Source organism: Ctenocephalides felis, unplaced genomic scaffold (assembly GCF_003426905.1).
Source record: "Ctenocephalides felis isolate EL2017-DRISC unplaced genomic scaffold, ASM342690v1 CF-g0.4_SCAFFOLD_03572, whole genome shotgun sequence".
Lineage (NCBI taxonomy): Eukaryota > Metazoa > Arthropoda > Insecta > Siphonaptera > Pulicidae > Ctenocephalides > Ctenocephalides felis.
In genome coordinates this window covers 39809801-39833440 of record NW_020539726.1, presented here as the reverse complement: position 1 = coordinate 39833440, position 23640 = coordinate 39809801, and the positions used below count along the sequence as shown (strand labels likewise).

Here is a 23640-nt window from a genome sequence, read left to right as displayed (position 1 = left end):
AATTTATTCGAACATAATCTGTCAAAATCATTTGACACTTGACGTATGAGTTGCCGTCCATTGTTTCGTTTTAATTACGCTTCTATAAAAATGTGAAGTTTTTGCACGATTCTGAAACAGTTTTTTACCTTTCCCACAATCTCTGGATTAGCATGAATATTTCAAGACTAAAAGTGGCCAAATCGGTTCAGCCGTTTTAGAGCCGTATCATACCTACCATTTTGTCGAGCTCCATTTTTATATATAAGAAAGATATTATATATATATATATATATATATATGTATGTATATATACTAGATGACCCAACAGACGTTGTCCCGTCTACAATTCAAAAGTTCAAAATTTGTTAATATGCTATCCTATACTTCTTGATACAAAATCCTATTTGATGATGCCCTGCCTTTGTGATTCATTTATGGTCTTAGCATAAGAAATTCAGGAAATAATAATATAGTATCTGGGGTAAAAGAAACAATATCACACTTGATTTTACCACACAACACAATTGCTTCAATAATTTAGTCTATAATTTTCATAATCTCGTACGATATATTAGTTGCTTTTTGGCAATTATACTTTCTAAAGTACATTTTTCTCACTAATAATTTAATAAACATTATTGTTTATGTTCAAACCTTAGGTGAATTAATTTGTAAAATCTATTAGTTCATATTTTTTGTATTGTTAAATAATTTAGTAAAATAAACCAAAATGCGACATGCACGCATTTGAAAGTGCGTTATTAATTAAACTTAATTATATAATTTCATCTGTCAACATATACTGTATCTCATATTATTTCAATTTTTGGCACATCTCGGCTACTTTTTAGCAATGATAATGTAGGCATTACATTTTTCTTGTATATTATATTCTAATATTATCCAGGCTCATAATTTCAGCCAAATTCAAATTTCGAGTGAATTGACATTTCTAGCAGATGACAGTTCAAATGTCAAACAATGATAAGTAGTTTTTTGTATTTTTTGCTATTTATTACAATATTACTATAGTTTTATCGTTCATTAAATTTTCAAAATTTTCTTTGACAAACTCTAAAAAGATTTATCAAAATCCGAATAACCGTTTAGGAGAAGTATCAAATCATACATCTGTACAGAAGAATTTTATATGTAAGATATAGTTGATTTGTTTTCAATATTTTTCTTTGTTTTGTTGAAAATTGTGATATTTGAGTTTATTATTATTATGACTGTGGAAATTTTGAAACGTGTGATGTGTTTTTGAGTGTTGCTTGGAAAATTTGTTGTTTAATTCATTGAACTTAATTTACTTTATCAACATGTTATCAGCAGCGGCCGGCCGGCCTCACAATTGCGATAAATAAACAACATGCTTACAAATCTATACATACATACATACTATATATATATATATATATATATATATATATACATATACTATTATCATCTCAACAATGCGTAGTAAAGTACATATGTATATTTATTTACCCCACGTGTGCCGGTCTATTGCGATTCGACCGCGAAAATTCGCCACGTGCTCCCGGTACCTCGTTTCTGTGTGTGGGTGCGTATGTGCGAATGTGCGTATGTGTTTAGTGTTTACGCCGTCGTTATATTGTTATTTCCGCGATGATGATGATGTTGATGTTTTTGTGTGTTACTCTTACGCATTTGTTCACGAGAATCGCCGGCACACACGATAATGTAAATACGAGTGCGTAAGCGCGCGTGTTTCGCGCATTTTATGATTTGTTTGTTTCGATGAGTGTGTCGAAAAGAGGAGAGCGGCGAGGTAACTGAAATATGAACTAGCTGTAAGTGGAATTCTGTCTTGAGGCAATTATGGCATCGTGCCTTAAGGCAAATTGCTGGAACTTCCCGTACCGTAACGAAATATTCGTGGAATACTGAATGTTTTCAAATAGATTATTATAAATATTGTAATATTGTCTAATATTTAAAGATTATATAAACTGAATTGTAGAGTTGAAATTATTTTGTAAAGTATATTAGAACTATAGTCAAGAATTAAAGATAAAATCTGGAGTATTTTCGATATACAAAAACCAAAAAAAAAAAAAAAAAAAATTGGAACAAATTTTTTTTTCCAAAATCAATTATTTTGTTTAACAAAGCAAAAGTTCTTTGAATCATTTAAATCGGACGCTTAGTTCTTCAAAATTGCTATTTTTTACATATTTAGCTCCGTATCTTCAAAATGGCTGGGCCTGCCTTTGCCAAAAACTAATAACCACTTCTCCCAATCATTACTAATTGAATGTTTTTTGAGACATTCAAATCGGATGCTCCGTACTCTCAAAAACTCGATTTCTATTTTCTGCAATCTTTGCTCCGTATCTCCGAAACGGCTGGACCTGCCTTAGCCAAAAACTAATCAGCACGTCTCCGTATCAGTTGGAATCGAATGTTTTTTGAATGAATCAAATCGGTGAATCGGTGCGCCCGAAAACGAGGACGAAAAATTGTAACCCATACATACACACTCACGCACACACAAACACACGCACACACACATCCATTTTTCTGAGGTATGCCGAAATGTTCAGAAACTTCTGAAACGTGAAGAAATGTAAAAATTTTCAATTTCGATTTTTGGACGATTACAATAACTTACCCTACAGGAAGTTAAAAAGAACTCAACTGGCGAGCAAACTGGAATACATAACGTGAATGTGAAGCAAATTTTTTGGTCGCCAGTAGAGTCCTTTTGGTCGTCAGTAGAGTCTTTTTGGTCGTCAGTAGAGTTCTCTTTTTGGTCGTCAGTATAGTCCTTTTGGTCGTCAGTAGAGTCCTTTTCTTGGTCGTCAGTAGAGCCCTTTTGGTCATCAGTAGAGTCAGTAGAGTCCTCTCGGTCGTAGTCCTTTTGGTCGTCAGTAGAGTCTTTTCTTTATTTTTTTTTGCTCGTCAATAGAGTTCGTTTTTCTTTATCAATAGTGTTTTTTACACTTTATTAGAACACTTTCAAATATGGGTCATCAGTCAAGTTATTTTTTCCTCGCTAATACAATTGTTTTTTTTTTCATCAATAAAGTCTTTATTTTGTCAAAAATTTTGTAGTCGTTAGTAGAGTTATTTTTTCTCGCTAATACAATTATTTTTTTCTCGCCAGAAAAGTTCAATTCTATCAAAATTTGTCTGGCACGTAGAGCCCCTTGATCATTGGTAGCCTTTCTAGTCATCAGTAGAGTTCTTTTTTACTCTTCAGTACTTCAGTAAAGTCTTTTTTCTCTCTAGTAATTTTTTCGCAAGCCGCTCCAGTAGTTTCTACATAACCTTCAAAATTTTCCAATTTTGAAAATTGAAATACCAAATTAAAATTCCCAGTAATTCATCTCGGAGTAATAAATTTTGACACTCGCACACGCAGGTCGTCAATAATTCCTCCATCGATTTTTCCTTATTTTTTCCCATTTTCCTTACTGCGTCGTCTTGCAAATCTCCTCCCCGTGCGACCTTGATGTTGGCGATTCTGCGGCACAACCACGTTCATACGCATTATGTCTCTCTCACACACACACCCGCAACAAACTTCACACTCTTGTCCTTTGCACTCGATGTGTATTTGTGTGTGTGTTGCCGTTACGTCATTTGTTTTTCATACGCGAATATCGTTTTGTCATGGTAGCCTTTAATACATATATTATTCAGTCAGTCAGTCAGTCAAATGATATTAGAGTTGCGAAACGGACGTAAAAATTGTAAAAGTTAAAGAGAGTTAAGGTGTTAGTGTTGAAAAATGTTAGTAATGTTAAAAGAAGTAATTGACGTGAAGTTAGTTTCGGTTCAATATAAAGTGATAAAAACTTGAATATAAAAATTTACAAGCGTTTATAAACACTTACATATATGAAGTGTCTGATATGTACTTTCTACAATAAAAGTATTGCCTGATGTAAATTTTTTAACTTGGTTAAATCTTGTGATATTGTGGTTTTTATGAAAGATTTTGTTTACAAAGAGTTTACAAGTGATTTTCCTAAATGCATAAAAACTAATTACTAGTTATCTCTAATGTAAATGTACTAATATATGGGGTTGCCTGATGAGAACTTTCTAAAAAGGGTTGCCTGATGAGAACTTTCTAAAAAAGTGTTGCCTGATGCAAATCCTTCAACTTAGTTGTTCAACTTTAGTTGAATCCCGTGATATCGTGGTTTTTGTGTGAATTTATTTAATTTTTAATTATCACAAAAACTGATTCTTAGTAATTTTTTTAATATTTTGGTGTTGCCTGATATAAATCTAACGACTTAATAAAAATATTTGAGTGCTTTATTTATTTAAACTTTGCAACCGGTTTTCAAATGTTCGCCAGGTACTTTCAGAACTAATATGTGCATAAAAACGATTTACGAGTTGTCTAATGTACATTTTATAATATCTATGTGTTGCCTGATTTAAAACTTGTGACTTATGGAAATTTAAGAGTTGCTTGATCAAAACTTTGTGACTGATTTACAAGTGTTCACCTGATTTAAATAAATAATTTATCTAAGCAATATTAGACATACAAACTGTTTATGAAATTCCTGATATAAATTTTGTGACAAAGGTAGCCTGATTTAAATTTTGGGGGTTGTCTGATTTACATATTATGGGTTGCCTGATGTGAAGGATGTAAGGTGTAACTCATCGAAATGACGTATGAACTATTTTTTAGAACAACCCATTGATGCACAAAACTTTCGTTATCTTATATAAAAATATTACAATAAAACTTTCAAGTGCCTGATAATTCTTTTCCAAATATTTGTGAAAATTTAATTGCCTGAAAAAAATCGTTTCATAATAACGATTCATCAAAATTTTCCAATAATTACTATTTTAAAAACTAGTTGAATAAAACACGATTCAGTGAAAAGGAACTGTGTTGCCAGATACTTAATTTCAGTACTGTGTTACCCAATAAGAAATTTGTGACCGATACGAAGTGCGTGATAATTTGATGAAGTTAAATTAATTTTAACATAAATAAATAAAAGTGAAGTTAAGGTTGTTTGTGTTTTAAAAACATACTTAATTTATATATTTAATAATAAATATAGAAAACAAAATAAAGTGAAGTTGTGTTTAAAACAAACATGGATTGGGATCCTTATGTATACAATCAGTTTCTGGCAGAGTTAGTATATTTATTATCTTTGTTCATGTCGCGGCTTAAAATTGCGTGTGTCTTGTTTTCCAATAATGAGCACAAAACAAATTTCGTATTCATGAAGTCTAGACATGATAATCACAATAAATAATTGCATATTTATAGATAGCGAGATTATATATATATATATATATATATAAATTGATATTGACTTATGCGAAAAAAATCTTTAAGACAGTCTATGAAATAATGATGGCCTTTTTCCAGATTTTTCTTTTATGTTCGTTTTTATTTGATACATTGCCCTGAAGTTATATAATCCAGATTTTTTTTATAGTGTTAAGTTTCGTCCATTAATCACGTGATCGATTTTTAAGGATTTTTCAACCCTCACCTCTCTCCTCAACACCCCTTCCCACTCCGTTCATAATTATTGTTTATTTTTAATACCTTGAAAAAATCCTAGAATTTTGAAAAATTTTTGAGAGTTTTTTTTAATTTAAGTAAAAAATTAAAAAAAACGTGATATATTACTGGACCTTCCTCACCCCCCCCCCTCCAGCACGTAATATTTTGTGATTTTTTGTCAAAAGTCTCCATCCCCATTTAAGCCTCGCAAGATTAATGGGCGTTCTAGGCATGTAAATAACTAGTGATATAGCATCGTGCCTTAAGGCAAATTGCTGGAACTTCCCATACCGTAATGAAATATTCGAGAAATTTTAAACGTTTTCAAATATATTATTACAAATACTGTAACTTTCATCATTTTTGCTATCTTGTTATATCTTAGCAAATCAAATGTAAATCATTCTCTTTCGGACTTTGTGATATTAAGTGTAGTTGCATTTAATAATCTTATTTCGGTCTTTATGATATTAAGTGCGTTTGCGCTTAATAATTTTTTTTCGAACTTTGTGATATTAAGTGTAGTTGCATTTAATATTCATCTTTTGGACTTTGTGATGTTAAGTGTAGCTGCATTTAATAATTTTTTTTCGGACTTTGTGATATTAATTGCATTCGCACTTAATAATTTTCTTTCGGACTTTGTGATATTAAGTGTAGTTGCATTTAATAATCTTCTTTCGGACTTTGTGATATTAACTGCAGTTGCATTTAATTATCTTCTTTTGGACTTTGTGATATCAAGTGTAGGTGCATTTAATAATCTTCTTCAGACTTTATGATGTTAAGTGAAGTTGCATTTAATAATCTTCTTTCGGACTTATCTCCAGAACATTAACTATCGTCATTTCGCCATACACCACTAGTTAAGTCTTGTTAGGTCACAAGTATTTAACCATTTTGTTTTTCAATTTCAGGTCCCGTAAACGCAGACCGAGCCAATCCCATGATGACCTCCTGTTCTCCGCAGTGTCGGTGAGGACTCTATGGACGAGTGCAACGCCGCCCTCGTCCTGATGAGCCTCTCGTGCTCACCACACTCACCACACAACGGTAAATTGAAAAAACAAACCATACATAAAACTTTTAAATTTCCTCCCCCATGATCAACTCATCTTTTCTACCAGTTGCTGCTTCCTGGGGCGGGCGCCGTTGCCCAGCATCACCAGCAGCCTCATGTTCCGACTCGTCCTGGCGTTCGTCATCAGGAACGCCGTCGCCGCCACTGACGCCCCCCCATCCCCAGCATCTTCAGCAGCAGCAGCAACAGCAGACGCCCACTTGGAATCTGCAATATACGCAGCAGCAGAACCTTCAGCAGAATTTGCAGCATTCTATTAATCTGCACGATTATTCCAAGAAGTCTGGAGGTTCTGGCAGCAGGAACCCGCAGCAGAGATTGGGTTCGGACGAAGGTATTGTGCCGGACTTTGATGAAGGAGATAGGAGCCTTCCGAGGAAGAAAAGGGTGAGTGGAATTGTAGTTGAAAGTTGTTTTTTAATTGTGACATCTGTTCGGACGTCTTTTCGTTTTATTATATTGGCCATGAAGGTGACAAACTTCAGGGCATTAAGCTTTACACGGAATTGTTGCTACCCCTGGTAGAGGGGGTAGCGGAGTGTTTTAATTGAACTAGTTGTTCACTTCAAAAAGTAAAGTCCTCTTAACAACATGTAAATAACAAATAAAAATAAATATATCCTTCTTCATTTATAACTCCGTAACAAATCAGTGATTGTTATTAGAATTGCAACAAATACATAATATACAAACAAATCAATATTTAATACAGTCCACAGCTACAAGGGTTGAATTTTAACCCAACAACCTGAATTATTGAAGGAGGATTTAATAAATTCTATAACTACGTAAGCAAAAGTACATCATTGTGTGGATTTTGATAATTTTGCGGTTATTATATGTATATATGGTGATATGTTTGAGTTTTAATTCATAGAGGATTATGACAATTTCTAAAATTATGATTTTTGTAGATTTTGTGAATTAGAATCATTTTGGTGTCATTCTTGATTTTGTTGACTTTTTTTTATTTTGATGTCATCAAGTTCTTGTTCACTTTTTTTAAATCTCAAGTTTATTGTGAGTTTTGGTGAATTTTTTGAAGATTACATAAAAATACGTGGCTGGACCGAGGTGCCTGGTATGAGAGATTATGAAAACAGTTTTCATATTTTATATATACATTTCATTTGACTATTTCATTAATATAATATCTATTACAATTAAAATATCTTTATATAACTCTTCAGTCTTCTTTGTCTTCAATTTCCTCATAATATTTCTTTATTTGAGGTTATAATTGTGAATTTTGATGAATTTCTCATATTTTGAGGTTATTGATAATTTTTTTTTGTAATTTTTAAAATTTTGAGTTTATTATGAGTTTTGTAAATTTTAGGAAGTTGAAGGTCATATTTAGTTTTGTTGGATTTTTTAAAAAATTGAAATTATAAAGAATTATAAAATTGTGAGGTTATATTGAAAATATGTGGGATTTTAATATTTTTAGTTTGTTCCAATTTCGGGTTTATTGTAAGTTTTATGGTTATATATTTAGGGAATTTTGTTAAATTTAAAAATTTGGAGATTTATGTAAATTTTGTAACATTTTTTATAATTTTCAGTTTTATATTTTCTAAATAACGTGAATTATTTTGCAATTTTTAAAATTTTGGGGTTATCCTGAATTTTGCGGATTTTTAAAATTTTGCATTTTGTATTTATTGAATTTTTAGATTTGTGAAGTTATAACAATTTTTATATATTTTTTAAAATTTTGAGATTTTCGCGTATTTTGTTGACTTTTAGTTTGGGTTAAGAAGAATTTTAGTTTATTATCGACGGTTATGCTTTTTTTACAATTTTGAGGTTATCGAGGATTTTGCGAAATATTTTAATTTTGAGGTTGTATTTTGATTTTGAGTTTTTTTTAAAGCTAAACTATCTTGTTGGATTTGTTTGTTTAGTGTTATTGAATATTCAATATTCCAAATTTATCGAAGATTTTGTTAATTTTATGACATCAAAATTTTGAGGTTAGGAATCTTGTTCAATTTTTAATATTTCGAAGTTGGAAACTTATGACGTTTGGTTTATTTAAAACACTAAAAGAAATGTAAAAATAATTGATAATTTTATAATTATTTATAAAATTATCATAATTTATAAAATAATGTTACAGTGTATAAAATTTTTAAATTCTCGAGAACTATGTTGAATTTTTAAAACTTTGAGGATATCACGAATTTTTTTGAGTTTGTGAGTTTTTATTTAAATTCCTTGTTTGAAACATGACACACACACACACATATATATATATATATATATATATATATATATATATATTTATATATATATGCAATACAAATCCATGTTGAAGGTTGCACCTGCTTATTAGATTTGTCAGCTGTTCCTACGTCACTACCTTATACATATTTCAATGTTACTAATATCTATGTATAATAATATATATATATATATATATATATATATATATATATATATATAGTATGTATATATTACATTCCAATTATTGCATTCCGCTCACTATGCTATTATTGTTAGAAGACCTTGACAAATGTTTCTTCAAATACATTTATAAAACAAACACATTTGTGTCGTTTTCTATTAAATACTTGTGCCCGGATTTTTAAATTTTTAATTCTGTACTAATATCTTATCTTTGACAATTTTGCCTAATTTGCGCAAAATTGAAAAAGTGCTCCCGTATAGTCACAGTCTAAATTTTGCAAATAATTCTGTGCGAAATTTTCACTTAGACTGTGCTTAGTCTGGGTAATTTTTTGAATTTTTAATCCAAAATACAAAAATATTTTTTGAAAAAAAAAATTAAAAAACATTTTTTTTCCAAAAGCAATTATTTTGTTGACACAAGCAGAAAGTTCTTTGAATCAATTAAATCGGGCATTATAAACTGAATGTTTTTTGGATCATACAAATCGGATGATCCGTTCTCTCAAAAACTCGATTTCTATTTCCTGCACTCTTTGCTCCATATCTCCGTAACGTCTGAACCTGCCTTTGCCAAAAACTAATCTGTTCTTTTCCCTATCAATAGGAATCGAATATTTTTTAAACCATTCAAATCGGTTGATCCGTGCGCCCGAAAACGTGGGCGAAAAATTGCGGACATACAAAACACACACACACACATCCATTTTTTCTGAGGTATGCCAAAATGTTCAGAAACCTTCAAAACATCGAGAAATGCAAAAAAAAATATTTTCGATTTTCGGCCCATTACTATAACTACCCTACGGGAAGTTGAAAAATGGCAGGTTCTGAGAGAACAAATCGGTCGACTTGATGATTCAAAATACATTCGATTGGTATTGATAAGGAGATGTGCAGATTAGTTTTTAGCAAATACAGCTCCAGCCATTTCGAAGATACAGAGCTAAATGTGCAAAAATTGGCAGTTTTTGAGTGAACTAAGCGTCCGATTTGAGTGATCTAAAAAACTTTCTGCTTGTATTGACAAAGCAATTGCTTTTGAGGATAAAAAAATATTACATCTTTTTTTATTTTCCAAAAATTCAAAAAATTACCCAGGCTAAGTACAGTCTGAGCGCCACTCTGGTACAAATGTTTAACCAAGTGCGTTCAGACTGCTAAAGTACCGGAGCACTTTTCCAATTTTGTGAAAACTATTGAAAAATGTGAAAATGCCGCCGAGCCAAGCCCAGTATAAGTGAAAATGTCGCAGAGAATTATTTGCAAATGCGTTTAGACTGTGACTATACGGGAGCACTTTTTCAATTTTGTGTAAATTAGGCAACTATTTTTTTTGAAATTGAATTCGAAATGAAATGACGATTGTTAATGTTAGTAGAGATAAATTGATTTATGATTTATGATTTACATTTGATTTGCTCAGATATAATAACGAGATAGCAAAAATAATGAAAGTTACAGCATTTGTAATAATATATTTGAAAACGTTTAAAATTTCTCGAATATTTCATTACGGTACGGGAAGTTTTAGCAATTTGCCTAAAGGCACGATGCCATACACCACTAGTTGCATACAATCTAAAACGTCACTACTTTCTTATCCCCAATTTAACCTTAGTTAGAACAATAAAAGGCGTTCCCTCGCTCTAATAATAAGTGAATTCACCTTAAGTCACTTCACCTACGTATATAGTAGAAGGATATCTAATCGCGCGGCCTCCAAACTTAATCGACTACTCCGTTGTGTGTCGGCCGGCCTTGCGTCATAAACACGCATACGGAGTGAACATAGTCGTGTTCGTGTTTGTGAAAGGCCCTTTATCATATATATATACATTATAGAGAACAGAAACGCGAATGTAAATGTACATCCGCACACGCGCGGTGGGTAATAAGACTTGCGATGGTATAAATAGAAACGATCAAATATTATATATATATATATATATATATATATATATATATATATATATATTAATTTGGAAATATGAACAAACAACACTCTTTTTTGCACTAATTGATTAAATAATAATTTTCACAAACGTTTCGAGACTAGGTTTGTCTCATCATCAGTGTGTTCTAATTTAAAATTTAAAATATGGAAACCTAAATTAGCGTTATGTGTTATCCGTTACAAGTCGTTCGATATACTGTCTTCTGCCACACCGACGATCGTCGGTGTCCGAATTCTCTAACCACTTGAAAACCACTTGAAATTGAAGAAGTTGAAGTTTTCAAGTGGTTAGAGAATTCGAACATCGACGATCGTTGGTGTGGCAGAAGACAGTATATCGAACGACTTGTAACAGATAACATATCTACGATCAACTAACTAATTATATTCACACAAATGAATTTTTGACCCATGATACAAAATTATAAATCATTTTTTAATAAGTAGAAACAATTTTTGTGTTTTAAATAATTTAGTAAAGTGAACCAAAATGCGACGTGCATAAGTTTAAAAAAAATGATGTATATGCAATTTTGGACTTATTGCGTTATTTATTAAACTGAATTATATAATGTCATCTGCGAAGCATATACTGTATCTTATATTATTTTAATTTCTGGCACATATCTCAGCTGCTTTTCGGCAATAATAATGTAGACATTACATTTTTCTTGTATATTATATTCTAATATTATCTAGGCTCATAATTTCAGCTAAATTCAAATTTCAAGTGAATTGACATTTCTAGCAGATGACAGTTCAAATGTCAAACAATGTCAAACAATTATAGGTGTTGTTTTGTAATTTTTGCCATTTATTTCTACAATATTACTATAGTTTTATCGTCCATTAAATCTTAAAAATTTCCTTTGACAAACTCTAAAAAGATTTATCAAAATCCGAATAACCGTTTAGGAGAAGTATCAAATCATATACTCGTACAGAAGAATTTCATATAAGATATATATATATATATATATATATATATATACTAGCTGACCCGGCAAACGTTTTTTTGCCATAAAAAATATTTTTAGTATAAATTTCAATTTTTTTGAACTGTCAAAATTTTGTTTATGATTAAAGTTAAATTCAATATGTCGCTTTTTTATTGTGATCTATCTAAATGTTTTGAGGAAGTTTTGGTATCCGAACTAATTTAGTAAGCAAATCAAGTAAATATAAATTATAAATCTATTTATTTAATACTTTTCATAGATATTGACAAATGACATTTCACTTTTTTTAGTTTACAACTGTCAAAATGTATTTAAATCTATAAACATTATATATTTCTGTTATTTTGAATATAGCATTTTGCCTAATTTGGATATAACTGTTGGATATATTATAATATTGCTGTTCCTTTTTCAATTAGTAAGAATAATATATTTTTTGAACTGTCTTTTTTTTTTTAGTTTTTTCTCGAAGTTTCCTTAAATATTGCCATTTGTCATTTTAGTGTTTACTGTCAAAATTTATGGAAATTTATAAAAATTATATATTTTTATATTAAATGTATTTTTCAAAATTTTCTATAACCTAAGTTGGATATAAATGCACGCAGTGAACAAATCAAATTCAAAATCGGTTCAGCAGTTTAGGCGTCCATCGCGAACCAACATCGTGACACGAACTTCATACATATCCAATCTCAATAATAATTTATTTATTCCATAATTCAATTCCTAATTGCGTTCAGGTTTATTCCGATTGCGCATCTAGATGAATTCAATAACAACAAAACTACAAAAATAAAAAAAGAAATAGAAAATGGATACAAACAGAAAAAAACAGCAAATAACAACAACGAACGGCAACAAATTTTTATATTATCTGCCGCTCGCACGCTCTTTCTGCCGCTCATTGCGAACGAACGGTAGATTTTCTGCCATTGCACCGGAGAACTAGTGCTGAGCAGAAATAGATCGATGTAAAAGGAAAATATATGGTGTATGGCATCGGGTCTTAAGGCAAATTGCTGGAACTTCCCGTACCGTAATGAAATATTCGAGACATTTTAAACGTTTTCAAATATATTATTACAAATACTGTAACTTTCATTATTTTTGCTATCTTATTGTTATATCCGAGCAAATCAAATGTAAATCATAAATCAATTATTACATTAACAATCGTCATTTCATTTCGAATTCAATTTAAAAAAAAATAGTTGCCCAATTTACACAAAACTTGAAAAAGTGCTCCCGTATAGTCACAGTCTAAACGCATTTGCAAATAATTCTGTGCGACATTTTCACTTATACTGTGCTCAGCTTGGCGGCATTTTCACATTTTAAAATAGTTTTCACAAAATTGGAAAAGTGCACCAGTACCTACACAGTCTAAACGCACTTGGGTAAACATTTGTACCAGAGTGGCGCTTAGACTGTGCTTAGCCAGGGCAATTTTCGAATGTTTAATCCAAAATAAATTACAAAAATATTTTTTGAAAAAAAAATTAGAAACAATTCTTTTCCTAAAAGCAATTATTTTGTTGAAACAAGCAGAAATTTCTTTAAATCATTTAAATCGGACTCTTAATTTTCTCAAAAACTGCCATTTTTTTTTAACATTTAGCTTTGCGTCTCCGAAACCGCCTACCTTTGTCAAAAACTTATAACCACTTTTCGCCGTCATTACGAACTGAATGTTTTTTCGATCATACAAATCGGATTCAAATCCGTTCTCTCAAAAACTCGATTTGTATTTTCTGCACTCTTTGCTCTGTATCTCCGAAACGGCTGAACCTACCTTGCGCAAAATCTTATCAACACATCTCCCCATCAGTAGAAATCGAATGTTTTTTGGATCATTCAAATCGGTTAAGCCGTGGGCCCGAAATCGTTGACAAAAAATTGTATCCACATACACGCACATACATTCATTTTTTCTAATGTTTGCCAAAATGTTCAGAATGTGTTGAAACGTAAAGATATGCAAAAATTTTCATTTTCGATTTTTGGTCGATTACAATAACTTACCCTAAGTGAAGTTAAGTGTTAGACTTGGATAATCCTTGGTGAATTTTTTTTTGTCAAATTGCCATTTTTCATAACCTCAAAAAATCTCAATTGAAATTCAGTCGAAAACGTTCACTGAGATGAAAAATTGTGTTATTATAATAATTTTCGCCAAATAGGTGTTTGGGGTAAAAGAGTGAAAATTTAGGGTTAAATAAAAGATAAAATTAAACATAACCTTCAAATCCAAAATTTTGCAATAACGTTTCCAACTCTAAAATATTATCAATTTAATACCAATCATAATCTCAAAATTGGAAATAACAAAAATTCAAGAAAAATAAGCAAAAAAATCAAAAAAATAAGCATAAAATTCAAGAAAAATAAGCAAAAAAATCCAGAAAAATAAACAAAAAATTCAAGATAGTTTCGCTTAAAAATACTTAAAATCATATACAACCTTCAAGTGTGTGCATTTAAATTTCGGTTGATGCAAATTACCAATCTTCCTAATCACTAATATAAATTCTTTCACTTTTATTCGACATTAACTTTTCGCCATCCCTATTTTGTCTTCACTGACATTAAGGTCGGCCATTTTGGTTCGTTGTTTGTTGATATCCCTGTCACGCTCACTCTCCACGCAATGAAACGAGATAGAGCTATAGACGTATGTGCGTATAAGTTTGTTGTTATCGCCGTCTCTTACAATTCGTATGCGATGGAAAAGGATAAGTTTAGAGACGTACGTCTGGGCTTAGGGGATTTAAACGAGCGGAATAGTAATGGCGCGTGTGTTTTGAAGCAATGACCTTTGGAAGACTAGATTATGCTTCGAATAAAATAAAACGGGATATACGAATATATATATATATATATATATATATATATATATATATATATAATTTGTATATTTGGTTTTTACGCAATACGCATATGTGCGTCTTAAAAAACAAACGTCAAACTAAATTCCACTTTGAAGAACTTCACGGTGTTCCCATTCGATGATTTAAAACATTCTTGTTTATTATTTTTAAATTAATATGAAGATTTACGCATTTATAAACGCACAGATGATGTTCAAATGTTCAACATTTAAACATTAACTATTTTACAGTTATTAAATTGTACAAAGTTTAATTCACATCCATACGTTTCGGAAACATTCCAGCCATCATTATAAGAATGAATTTTGACAGTATTCAATCATGTTTTATACAAGGTTTTTGAAGTTTTATATATTTCTATAAATATTTTTTATTAACTTTCCGAAGGAGAAGTTTGTTTTCATAAAAAAATCCGATTCGCTATTTTTATGTTTTCTCCTCGACGTTTCAAGCCATTCTGAATCGAATGAAACAGATTTGGACCAAAAGTATGTGTATGTGTGTAAACAGATTTTTTGCAGTAAATCTCAAACGTTTTCGCAAAAACGGCTGGATCGATTTCAAAAACGTAAAAGCAACAGATACAGTCAACAGTATATGTTTGGCAGATGAAATTATATAATTCAGTTTAATAACGCAACAAGTCCAAAATTGCATATACATTATTTTTTTTAAATTTATGCATGCCGCATTTTGGTTTACTTTACTAAATTATTTAACAATACAACGAATATTTCTACTTATCAAAAAAATGATTTAGAATTTTGTTTCATTAATTATTAATTTTTGTTATCATTGCATCACGCTCCCATATTTGCATCGTGGCAAACTTCACTTTTAGAAAGCGTTTTTTTACACGAAACGCGTAAATATTTGAATTGCAAATTTGTTGAAAATTTTGCAATACGTATGTGCAAATTAATTTATAATTCATACGGAAAAAATGAAGTTTGATTTAAACACGTTCTTGTAAAAAATAGAGTGGAGCAAATAAAATGTCGGTCTGATTTGACAGTTGGATGCAAGTGACAGTTGGGTCGAAATGGCGTCGGGATTTGACAGTAGATATTATTATTTGTGTGAAATTATTATTACTAATTACTAAATTATTACTTAAATTAAAACTTAACTACTAAAAATTAAAATTTAATTAGAACTAATTCAAAATTGCAATAGAACTGTTGACAATTAAGAATTTAATAGTTAAATATAATGTCAATAATTTTGACAATTGTTTCAAAATGGCGTCGTGATTTGACACAGTTATTATTTTTTAATATTTATTTATTTAATTGTTAATACTCGAATGTGTTTTATATTTATAAAATTAAAGTATTTTATATTTAATAAAATTAAATAACGAAAAATTGCAATAGATTACTATTGACAAGTAAATAATTCATTCAAATTTTACAGTTTAATTATAATGTCATGTAATTTTGGCAAATGGCGTCGGGTTTTGACAGTTTCTATTGTGATATTTGTTGCATTATTTTTTTAAAATTAATACTCAATAGTTTCTTATAATTAAACGAAATAATTAAAAAAAATTGCAATAGTTTACAGTTGACAAATAAATACCGGCTCAATTTAATATTTAAATAATGTTATCTACTTTTGACAGTTGATTCAAAATGGCGTCGGGATTTGACAGTTGCTTTTATTTATCAGTAGAGATTTATTTTACTATTGTTTGTCTTTATGTAAGTTTGCTTGTCAGAAGAGTTCTATTTTTCTAATTTTAATCTAATATTTAAGTTTGTTCGTCAGTAGAGTCTATTTTTTATTTTATTGTCTTATATTTGAGTTTGCTTGTCAGTAGAGTCCTATTTCTCTAATCTTTATATTGAACTTCAGTTTGCTTTTCAATAGAGATTTATTTTTATTATATATTTTGTATTATTTATCAGTAGAGACTTATTTTACTATTCTTTGTCTTTATGTAAGTTTGCTTGTCAGTAGAGTTCTATTTTTCTAATTTTAATCCTATATTTAAGTTTGCTCGTCAGTAGAGTCCATTTTTCCAATTTTAATCTTATATTTGAGTTTGCTTGGCAGTAGAGTCATATTTCCCTAATCTTTATATTGTACTTCAGTTTCATATTTAATAGAGATTTTTTTATATGTTTTGTATTCCAATTTGCTCGTCAGTAGAGTCCTGTTCTTCTTTTTTATGTAGCTATTTGAATAAAAAATAAATTTTAAATAAAAGGGATGAAACTACCAACGATTTATAATAATATATATATATATATATATATATATATATATATATATACATTTCGTATATTTATACAAAATCTACGCATTTACTAACAAAAACGGGTGAACGACCTCGTCCATTACGAGCGACAAGGACAGAACGTTGTTTATATCGTTGTCTCGCTTTCTCACCCCGTGCGCATACAGAACCACTTTTTATACGCTCTCTGCCATAATTTCTACATTTATATGTATATATATATATATATATATATATATAAGAAGAGAAATATCTAGGTATTACTACCTCCTAGTAATTTTCTTACTGTGGGTCCCTTTCATGCTGAATCGTATAATTATATCACAAATATATATATACATACACACATACATATATATATATATATTATATATATATATATATTTATATATATATATATATATATATAAATCTAAAAGTTTCTATTTCGCAGCTGTGCGAAGGGAATCTACCTGAGACTTACACATTTCACTGTCTCAAATTATATAACACTACATTGTATTATTTAGATATAATTATAAAGTTCAATTAATCGTTATAACTTACCCAGGAGTTTCCACGTTCATTTATTTTTTTGTGTATTGTGTGTTTATTTCAATCTTTGACACTCTCAACTGTCAAAACTAACCTCAAAATAGTAGAAAAGTCAAAATGACATTAGACTGACTTCACGTCTATCTAATTTGCAATGCATGTGCATCAATTTTTTTGAACTGCCTAATGCAATTCCTAGTGACATGTTTTATCTCATATGGCAACACTTAAGAGGTACTTCAGTGTTGCCATATGAGACAAAACATGTCACTGAGATTTGCATTTACACTTGCTATTACATTATCGAAACTATCCAGAGGCTGCGAGTGATTGTTTAATTTTTTGACACTTTTACCTGTCAAAACTAACCTTGAATGTCAAAATAACATTAGTACGTTTTCACTTTAGTGACCGATTATGCCGCATAACAGAAAAATGTTACGGCAAGGCCATGTTATGAAGAACTTTCCATACTAAATATTGACAAAAGCCATATGGTTGCTATGCAGCATAGATAAACAAGTATAAATAGATAGCAATCATATCGCTTTTCGATTATTTTAATTTTAATTTTCTGCTCTTGCTATAGAGGCGCGACGAGTGTAGCATGAAAATTTACCCCCCTAGGTTCAATTCTAGATAAATCCAAATTCTTAGGTTTAATTCTAAGATAAATTTATATATAATATTGTTACAATAAATCTGTAATGTTATTATGTGAAATGATAACAAAACATAACAAACAAAACAAAAAAGTCATAAAAAATATATTTTCATATATATTATAAACATATTCAAAGATGAAATAAATTTAATATTTAAGCAATAATTAAATATAAATAATAAAATATATCAATAAAACATGTTTACACAATCAAAGTAAAATACAATTATTAATAAACTAGCAAACCCGACGAACTCCGTTTCGCCACCAGATGGTTTCGTGAGAAAGATGAAGACATTTTTTGTTTGTTTTATATTTGAAAAGGAAAAATTTGATGTTATTACACAACAGTAATGAATTTATTTCGATTACAAAAATGAAGTGTTTTTTAGTTGAACTTCTCTAAGTAAATGAAAGTGATCCGCAAATTATCCGTTTCATTGAAGTGCTCTTTGGTAAACCACATTTTTTGTTTTTTGATCTGACGTTAATACCAACAAAGCGGATGGTTTTCCAACTCGTGAACAGGCAACGTATAACTGCCCATGTGAAAAACAATGATTTTCTAAATAATCTATTTGAAATTTATCCCGAAAACACTAAGCTATTGGCTTTGAGACTTGTTATTGCGAACGCAAGGCGAACTGGAAATTGCAATCGTTTGGAATCAAACGGAAGACCAGTCGGAATCATTGGTATGTCACCAAATCGCCAGCAATTTTTGATTGAATGGTGAAATTCAGTGCGTGTACATCACTATTCTTTGCGGCAAGAATTGCTCGTTGACTTAACCAAGCATAATTCTGATAATTCTCTCTAATGTCATCACTCGAATTTTTAATTACGGTGCGTGAAGTTCCAGCAATTTGCATTAAGGCACGATGCCATACACCACTAGTTTAAAGTTGCTACTATATTATTACTGCTATGTATGTCAAAACAACAGCAGTAATTTAATTCCAACAGCTGTTGACAGTTTACGATTCAACTGGTGTCCTGTATTTGTCGAATACAATATTGACAATAATCGGTCGGAGGGTCGCGCAGGAATTCGGTTTGCATCAGCTGAGTGCCACTAACACTAAACACGACACACAACCGCACACAAATAAACAGATCTCGTTGTATGTATGTATGTATGTATTGTGTGCGAATAGAGAGATTTGTGTATGAGAGAGAGCAAATCAGAAGACCAGTGTGTGTTGCGCCTGTATGAGTTTATTCGATTTGATATTAATTTTATTATCAATAAATATAATATAAATCACAGATAATATTTCCAACGCTTAAAATTTTTAGAAAACGTTTTTTACATCAAGTTTTGAAATAAATGTGTGGAAATTAATTTATAATTAGTTATAAAAAATATTAAATCAAAATAACATTTTTAACTTCCCGTAGGGTAGTTATAGTAATGGACCGAAAGACGAAAATATAAATTTTTGCATTTCTCGACGTTTTGAAGGTTTCTGAACATTTTGGCATAACGCAAAGTATTTAATAAAAAAATGTATAATATTGAAACCTGTTCGATTATTCCTAATTTTCACTAAAGATTTTTTAATAATGATTCATTTTTAACTTCCCGTAGGGCAAGTTATAGTAATCGCAAAAAAATCGAAAATGAAAATTTTTATATATTTTTAAGTTTCAAAACCTTCTGAACATTTTGGCATACCTTAGAAAAAATGGATGTATGTGTTTTTAAAATTTTCGTCGACGATTTCGGGAACACGGATGAAGCGATTTGAATAATTCAAAAAACATTAGAATCGCATTGATAAGGACACGTGCTGATTTGTTTTTGGCGAAGGCAGGTCTAGCCGTTCCGAAGATATGGGGCAAAAAGTGCCAAAAATGGTAACTCAGTTTTAAGAGAACAGAGCGTCCGATTTGAATAATTCAAAAAACAGTTTACTTGTATTAACAAGATGAAGAAGTGATCAAATTTTCTTGAAGGCAGATCTAGCGGTTTTGGAGATCTAGTAAAAAAATGTAAAAAAATGCCATTTGGCGGTCAAAAATGATCATTAAACATATGCACATCGAATTATCAGATATTTTATAGAGATTTTAACAACAAGTATAAATTTTGTTTACATTTCTATGGGTTCCGTACCAATGTTTATGCGTTAGACGCCGACGCGGCGCTTACGCGATTCGATATTTCGTCTTTATGCAGTTAAAGCAGTACGATTGCTTTGAAAAAAAGTTCAGATTTTCCAAAGTATTTCAAAATACACTTTTCTTCAAAAAGTCTTTTTTAAAAAAAATAGTAAATTTTTGTCAAAAATTTATAGTTTCTCAAACATCTAATTTTTTCAGAGTAAATTTTTTTCAAAAATGTTAATCTTTTTTAAAAAAAATAATTTTTGGTATGGTTCCAGCAATTTGCCTTAAGGCACGATGCCATGTGCCCCACTAGTTTATTTAATAAACATGTTTCAATATCAAAAAACTTTATAATATAATATTTATGTATTTCAAGTTTTCACACTCAAGTAAAGTTGCCCATGCAAATCATACACATCTGAAGTTATTGATATCAATTTCATACACATGCGAAGTTGGCTATATGTAAATCACACACATCTGAAGTTAGCCTATACCTATATGAAGTTGCCTATGTATTTCTTACACATGTGAAGTTAGCCTATACCTATGTGAAGTTGCCTATGTATTTCTTACACATCTGAAGTGAGTCTATAATTCCATATATGTGAAGTTAGCCTATGTCAAGTTGCCGGTTTTTCAGTATGTATGTGCATTGCACGTGCACGTCGTGTAGGGCACGGACCTTTTGTGTGATGCGCAATATGTAGGGTGAATCATATACAAAATACAGAATGCACAATAGATGGATTTATTTGTGTGCACATGCAAGAAACAGCGTCGGCTCCTATTCTATTGTTGCATTTATTTTTAATACGAGTGATTCAACAAGTTTCTCGATCGCACTGACAGAGAATCATAAATAATGCGTAGAAAATGATAATTTTAGGACGATATATTTATCGAGAAAAGACATTTGTATGTGGTTATTTTTATGGTATTTATATCTTGGTATGAAATTCGACTAAACTAGTTGTGTATAGCATCGTGCCTTAAGGCAAATTGCTCGAACTTCCCGTATCGTAATGAAATATTCGAGAAAGTTAAAAGTTTTCAAATAGATTATTATTAATATTATAACATTGTCTAATATTTATAAGAGTTATAAAAACTGAATTACAAAGTTAAAATTATTTATTTAAAGTATGTTTAGGACTTTAGCCAGAATTAGTTTATTAATTAAAATCTGAATTATTTTCGATATACAAAAAAAAATTTGGAAATTTTGTTTTTGAAATATTATTTTTTCAAAACCAATTATTTTGTCAAAATAAGCAGAAAGTTTTCTGAATCATTCAAATCAGATGCTTAGTTCTCTCAAAAAGTGCTATTTTTTGCACATTTAGCACGGTATCTCCGAAACAGCTGGACTGCCTTTGCCAAAAACTAATTATCTCATCGCCCTATCAATAGGAATCGAATATTTTTTGAACCATTCAAATCGGTTGATTCGTGCGCCCGAAAACATGGACGAAAAATTGTATCCATGCATACAGACACACACATACATACATACATCCATTTTTTCTAAGGTATGCCAGAATATCCAGAAACCTTTCAAACGTGAAGAAATGTAGAAAATTTCAATTTCGATTTTCGAACGATTACTATAACTTACCCTGCGGGAAGTTAATAATGATATTAAATTTATTTTTTATTAGCACAATTATTGCCATTGTCATCAATTATTTATTTTCAACACCAAGCATAAATGTTTTTTTTCAGTTTTTACATAAATATCTGATATTAGACATTTTTATTCAATTGTTTTTAATTATTTTAAATTAATGAATGTCTAATATATAAAAACTAGTTTTTTACATTAGAATATATTTTTTGCCGTTTTGAATTGTTCAAAAATATTAGATTTTTTGAATTGACTAGCAAGTTCAAATATAAGACAAAAATTAGAAAAAGGACTCTACTGACGAGCAAACTGAGATACAAGACAAAATATAGAAAAAAGGAGTCTACTGACGAGCAAAGTGAAATAAAAGACCAACAATAGAAAAAAGGACTCTACTGACGAGCAAACTGAGATACAAGACAAAATATAGAAAAAAGGAGTCTACTGACGAGCAAAGTGAAATAAAAGACCAACAATAGAAAAAAGGACTCTACTGACGAGCAAACTAAAATAAAAGACACCAAATAAAAAAGCACAAAATCAAATGAAATGTGATTTTCATGTGATTTCAAGTGTGATTTGTGATAGCCTATAACCTAAGTTGTATATAAAAGCACACGGTGAATAAAACAAATTCAAAATCGGTTCAGTAGTTTAGGCGTCCATCACAAACCAATATCGTAAATATATATATATATATATATATATATATATATATATATATATATATACACACACACAATATTTAATTCGTCATTCCAAAAAAAACTCGGCTAGAAATCGACACCATTACTGCATTTTAACGCAAACACTTTCTATTTCAACTTTCTATTCTTTCACACACAATATTTATCACCATTAATCAAAAATGAAATTATGTTAACACAACATAAATAGAAATTTGCATATCTTTTTATTACTTTGAGAACCTCTGTTTTATTAACAATTTGAGAAACTGTATCAGAATTCCTTCCTGCGAGCGAGAGAGCAACAATAACAAATGCGCGTGTCTCTGTCGCACACGGATTACAATCTATTGCTTCGTCCTTGTCGCACGCAAGCGGTGTCTGTATGACTCTATCCTTGTCTTTTGATATGACTCTTATTGACCTGTAGCTAGAACGTTTTCGCTAATAAAAGGCACTGGGGAATTTCACTTGCTATTTGGGATTTATTTTAATTAAAAATAGTAAATAGGGGAAATAGTAGTAATAATTACATGGCTCTGTACGGATCAGAAGCATGGACTCTGATTAAATGAATTTTAAATTCTTAGCGTCAGACACATATGACTGACATGGCAATAATAGAAGACATAAAATGAAAATAGGTCTCTACTGACGAGCAAACTAAAAAATAACACTGGATAATGAAAAGGACTCTACTGACGAGCAAACTAATATAAGACTAAATAATTAAAAGGACTCTACTAACGAGCAAACTGGATCTCGCCATAAGTATAAAAAGAAGATTCTACTGACGAACAAATCAAATTATGAAATTATTAATAATAATTTAAAAAATAAAAAGAGGACTATACTGACGAGCAAACTGAAATACAAGACAAAAATTATAAGAAAGAACTCTACTGACGAGCAAACTGAAATACAAGAGCAAAAAGTAGAAAAAAGGACTCTACTGACGAGCAAACT

The 23640-nt window shown here is 30.3% G+C and overlaps 1 pseudogene; it reads left to right on the top strand.

The window, feature by feature from the left end:
* Positions 1 to 23640, top strand: part of LOC113388474 — a 146210-nt pseudogene that overhangs the window by 105989 nt on the left and 16581 nt on the right.